This window comes from Miniopterus natalensis, chromosome X (assembly GCF_054644295.1).
Source record: "Miniopterus natalensis isolate mMinNat1 chromosome X, mMinNat1.hap1, whole genome shotgun sequence".
NCBI lineage: Eukaryota > Metazoa > Chordata > Mammalia > Chiroptera > Miniopteridae > Miniopterus > Miniopterus natalensis.
The window spans coordinates 47532861-47539077 of record NC_142103.1 but is presented as its reverse complement, the minus strand read 5'-3'; the positions used below and the strand labels follow the sequence as shown (position 1 = coordinate 47539077).

General features: G+C 34.5%; 1 pseudogene; it reads right to left on the bottom strand.

The window, feature by feature from the left end:
* Nucleotides 1-840: 840 nt before the first annotated feature.
* Nucleotides 841-5930, bottom strand: LOC107531123 (KATNB1-like protein 1; annotated as a pseudogene).
* Between the last annotated feature and the right edge of the window lie 287 nt (nucleotides 5931-6217).

The window sequence follows — 6217 nt, the reverse complement described above, 5'->3', positions numbered from 1 at the left end:
TCTTTCTTTCTTTCTTTCTTTCTTCCTTCCTTCCTTCCTTCCTTCCTTCCTTCCTTCCTTCCTTCCTTCCTTTCTTTCTTTCTTTCTTTCTTTCTTTCTTTTCTTTCTTTCTTTCTTCTTTCTTTCTTTCTTTCTTCTTTCTTTCTTTCTTTCTTCTCTTTCTTCCTTCCTTCCTTCCTTCCTTCCTTCCTTCCTTCCTTCCTTCTTTCTTTCTTTCTTTCTTTCTTTCTTTCTTTCTTTCTTTCTTTCTTTCTTTCTTTCTTTCTTTCTTTCTTTCTTTCTTTCTTTCTTTCTTCTTTCTCTCTTTCTCTCTCTCTCTCTCTCTCTCTCTGTCTTTCTTTCTTTCTCTCTCTCTCTCTTTCCCTCCCTCCCTCCCTCCCTCCCTCCCTCCCTCCCTCCCTCCCTCCCTCCCTCCCTCCCTCCCTCCCTCCCTCCCTTCCTCCCTCCCTCCCTTCCTCCTTTCCTCCTTTCCTCCTTTCTTTCTTTCTTTCTTTCTTTCTTTCTTTCTTTCTTTCTTTCTTTCTTTCTTTCTTTCTTTCTTTCTTTCTTTCTTTCTTTCTTTCTTTCTTTCTTTCGTTTTTCTTTCATTTTTCTTTTCTTTTTTTCTTTCTCTCTCTTTTAAAAATATGTCTTTATTGATTTCAGAAAGAGGAAGTAAGAGGAAGAGAGAAAGACAGAAACATCAATGATAAGACAGTCATTGATTAGCCTCCTCCTGCATGTCCTCTGAGCCATGCCAGCCTGGCTGATTAGACTTTTGCAAAAATTATATAGTCCAGAGATATTTTGAATAACCAAATGCTATTTAATAGATGAAGTCTCTCAATTCAACTGTAATAATTATCTACATCCTATATTACCAGTGCATCCCGGAACCAAAGTTAAATGATTGTCTTGTACCCACAATCCACTTAATTGTTGTGGATTGTGGGAACAAGACAAATTCAGACATAATCTAAATATTTCCACCATTTATAATTTGTTTTGGATGATAGTTCTGACCACCACCTTTTCATGACTGCTTGAAGCCAGTTTAAACCAACTATTATATATATATTTAATTTGTTTTTAAGTAGTGACTTTACTAGAGGCAACAAGTCTACACAGCAGCTGAGTGAGATGTATTGCTTTTTTTCTTGTAAACTATTGGTAAGCACAGGAAGGCAATCCACCACCACTCCAAGGTCTTCTATCCTCACCAAATAAGCAGCAAGTTCGCTTATCTTTTTTTCAGAAAATGAAAGCTACATTCAATTTCAAATTCCTGCTAAACAAAATTTGTGCTATTCTTTCATGTTCCTGAGGTTTCAGAGTAAAAACTACTGTATTTTGGTGATGGTTTTCTGTCTATGAAGAATCAGAATCACTGATCAGTGGAGTTAAACAAATATGTTCAACTATTCCGTTCCAATTTTTCAAGTAGATGGCCTTCCCAAGCCAGGTTTTTTTTTTGTTTGTTTGTTTTTTGCCACTTCTAGGGGACTGTTACTTTTAATAACAAAGATTTGGAAAAGGATGATTAACTTTATTTCTGTGGTAGATCACCCTATATAGTTTATCTGGGCTTTTCACAGCCTGTACAACAGTTCTATTTATGTAAGCAGCCAACCGTTTTGGAGATATTTTTAACCTTTTTTAGCACTTTATTTTTATTCTTTTATAATTTTATTTTTATTGTTGACACTGTTACAGATGCTTCCTTTTTCCCTCCCTTTGCCCACCTCCACCCAGCCCCAGCCCTCACCCTGTTCCCTCTGGCTATCACCACACTCCTGTCTGTGTGTATGGGTTATGTATAAATGTTCTTTGGCTAATCACTTCACCTTCTTTTATCCAGTCCCTCAACTCATCTCCAATCTGACAGCTGTTAGTCTGTTCCATGTATCCATGCGACTTGTTCTATTTGTTCATCAGTTTATTTTGTTCATTAGATTCCACATACAAGAAAGATCACATGGTATTTGCCTTTCTCTGACTGGCTTATTTCACTTAGCATAAAACTTTCCAGGTCAATCCATGCTGTCACAATAGGTAAGATTTCCTTCTGTTTAGCAGCAGCAGAGTATTTCATAGTGTAAATTTACCACAGCTTATTTATCCACTCATCTACTGAAGGTACTTTGGTTGTTTCCAGATCTTGGCTTTTGTAAATAACACTGCTGTGAACATGGGGATGCATGTATGCTTTCAAATTAGTGTTTGAGGATTCTTAGGATATATTCCCAAAAGTGGGAACACTGGGTCAAAAGGCAGTTCCATTTTTAATTTTTTAAGAAAACTCCATACTGTTTTCCACAGCGGTTGCACCAGTCTGCATTCCCATGATTTGTATGTCCTCTTTGGAGAAGTGTCTATTCAGGTCCTTTGGCCATTTATTAATTGGATTGTTTGTCTTTCTGGTATTGAGTTGTATAAATTCTTTATGTATTTTGGAAATTAATCCCTTATCAGATGTATCATTGGCAAATATGTTCTATACGGTGGGTTCCATTTTCATTTTGTTGATGGTATATTTTGCTCTGCAAAAACTTTTTTTTTTTAAATATATCTTTATTGATTTCAGAGAGAGGAAGGGAGAGGGAGAGACAGAGATAGAAACATCAATGATGAGAGAGTCATTAATCGAGCCCACAACCCAGGCATGTGCCTTGACCGGGAATCGAACCCCGATCGCCTGGATCCTAGGTCGACGCTCAACCGCTGAGCCACGCCGGGCCGGGCTGCAAAAACTTTTTAACGTGAAGTAATCCCGTTTACTTTTTCCTTTGTTTCCCTTACCCTAGGTGGTATAGTAGCAAAAGTATTGTTATGAAAGATATCTGAGATTTTACTGCCTATGTTTTCTTCTAGAATTTTTATGGTTTCACAACTTACATTTAAGTCTTTTCTACATTTTTAGTTTATTCTTGTGTATGTACACCAGTTGATTGTTTAGTTTCTTTTTTTTGCATGTATCTGTCCAATTTTCCCAACTCCATTTATTGAAGAGACTGCCCATTGTATGCTCTCGCCTCTTTTGCCAAATATTAATTCACCATAAGGACATGGGTTTAGTCTGTGCTTTCTGTTCTGTTCCACTGATCTATATGCTTGTTATTATGCCAGTTCCAGGCTATTTGGGTTACAATATCATTGTAGTATAGTTTGATGTCAGGTAGCACAATACTTCCAATTTTGTTCTTCTCTCTCAAGATTGCTAAAGGTATTCAGGGTCCTTTTTGGTTCCATATAAATTTTCAGAATATTTTTTCTAGATCTGTAAAGTATCCCATTCGTATTTTAATAGGAATTGTGTTGAACTTATAGACAGCCTTGGATAGCATGGACATTTTAATGATGTTAATTTTTCCAATCCATGAACATAGCACATGCTTCCTTTTTTGTTGTTGTTTTTTGTTTTTGTGTTTTGTGTTTTTTTTTTGGTATTTTTCTCAAATTCTTTCTTCAATGTCTTATAGTTTTCTGAGTACAGGTCTCTTATCCCCTTGGTTAAATTTATTCTTATGTACATTATCATTATTTTTTGTTGGAATAGTAAATGGGATTGTTTTCTTAGTTTTTCCTCTGATTGTTTATTGTTGGTGTATAGAAATGCAACCAATTAGTGAATATTAATTTTGCATCCTGTTGCTTTATCTAATTCATTTATGAGATCTAGCAGCTTTTTGTTAGCAATGTTTAGGGTTTTCTATGTACAATAGCATGTCTTCAGTGAATAATGACAATTTTACTTCCCCCTTTCCAATTTGAATGGTATTTATTTCTTCTTCTTATCTGATTGCTGTGGCTAGGACTTCCAGTACTATGTTGAATAAGAGTGCTGAAAGTGGACATCACTGTCTTTCCTGATCTTTAGGATCTTTCCTCAAATTTTACCCATTGAGTATGATGTTGGCTGTGGGTTTGTTATATATGACCTTTATTATGTTGTGTTATGTTCCCTCTATTCCCACTTTGCTGAGAGTTTTTATCATAAATGGGTGGTGGATTTTATCAAATGCCTTTCTGCATCTATTGCTATGATTGTGTGGCTTTTATCCTTCATTTTGTTTATGTGGTGTATCACATTTATTGATTTGTGGATATTGTACGAACCTTGCATCCCCAAGAAAAATCCCACTTGATCATGGTGTATGATCTTTTTAATTTATTGCTGGATCCAGTTTGCTAATATTTTGTTGAGGATTTTAGTACCTGAGATCTTCAAATATATTGGCCTATAATTTTCTTTCTTTGTAGTATCTTCATCTGATTTAGGAATTAGGATAATGCCAATCTTGTAAAATGAGCTTGGAAGTCTTCCCTCCTGTTCAATTTTTTGGAACAATTTGAGAAAAATGGGTGTTAATTCTTCTTGGAATGCTTGGTAAAATTCACCTGAGAAGCCATTTGTTCCAAGACTTTTGTTTGTTAAGTGTTTTTTGATTACTGCTTCAATCTCATTATTTTTTATTGGTCTAACCAGGTTTTCTGATGCTTCCAGGTTGAGTTTTGGAAGATTGTATGTTTCTAGGAATTTGTTCATTTTAGCTAGGTTGTCCAGTTTGATGGGATATACTTTTTCATAATATTTTCTTACAATCCTTTTTATTTCTCTGCTGTCACTTGTTACTTCTCTTATTTCATTTCTGACTATTTATTTGGATCCTGTCTCTTTTTCTGTTGATGAGTCTGGTTAAAGGTTCATCAATCTTGTTTATTTTTTCAAAGAACCACTCTTGGTTTCATTGATCTTTTATATATTTTTTCAATCTCCATGTAATTTATTTTTCTCTCTGATCTTTACTATTTTCTTTCTTTTACTTACTGTGTACTTTGTTGTTTGTTTTTTTCTAGTTCTTTTTAAGCTTAGGATCACATTATTTATTTAAGATTTATTTTTGCTTCTTGAGGTAGACATGTAATGCTATGAACTTCCCTCTCAGAACAGCTTTTGTTGTGGCTTATACATTTTGGGTTGTTTTGTGTTCATTTTTATTTGTTTCCAGGTAATTTTTGATTTTTTCCTTGATCTTTCATTGTTAACTTATTCATTGTTTAATAACATGCTCTTTCTCCTCCATATGTTTGAATCTTTTTGAAATTTTTTATTGTCATTGATTTCTAATTTCATTTCATTGTGATCTGAGAAGATGCTTGATATGATTTCAATTTTCTTGAATTTGTTAAAACTTATTTTGTTTCCTTACACATGGTTTGTCTTTGAATATGTTCCACGTGCACTTGAAAAGAATGTATATTCTGTTGGCTTTGGATGAATTGTTCTGTAAATATCAATTAAATCCATCATATCTAGTGTGTCACTTAAGGTGGCTGTGTCCTTGATTTTCAGTCTGGAAGATCTATCCATCGATGACAGTGGGGTGTTCAAATTCACTATTGTGACTGTATTGCTCTTGATATCTTCCTTAAAGTTTGCCAAGATTTCCTTTATGTATTTAGGTGCTCCTATATTTGGTGCATATATTTTTATAATAGTTATATCCTCTTGTTGGATTGATCCCTTTAGTATTATGTAGTGACCTTCTTTTTCTCTTTTATGGTCTTTGTTTTGAAAGCCTATTTTATTAGATATAAGCATTGCTACCTCAGTTTTTTTTCATTTCCATTTGCATGGAATAATTTTTTCCATTCCTTCTCTTTCACCTGATGTGTATCTTTTGTTCTGAGGTGGGTTTCTTGTAGACAGCATATATATGGGTCATGTTTTCTTATCCATTCAGCTACCCTATGTCTTTTGATTGGAACATTTCATCCATTTACATTTAAGGTTATTATTTATAGGTATTTATTTATTACCAGTTTTTCTTTATACCTAGTTTTCTTCTTCTTAAAGCAGTCTAATATTTCTTGCAATATTATTTCATATTCTTCTTATTAAAATTAGAGATACTTTTTCTAGTAAGATTAATAATAATCCACAATATCATTACAAAATATATGTTTTTTTAATTTTGGGTTTCAGATGCTATAATCTTATGTTACCACAGTGCCTCAGCTCAGCCCTGGTGCTGGGGATCTGCTCCCAGAATTCTGAGTCTCTCAGTTCCCAACTGAGCCCCAGTCAGGGCTATTCAAACGTGGTCACATGTGGCTCCCTGGGCTCATTTTGTGTGTCTTATAATCTGGAATAAGTTTGCTGTAGTCTACATATAGATAGGCCTTGTTTTCCTATCCATTTGGCCACCATATGTCTTGCAATTTGAGTATTTATTCT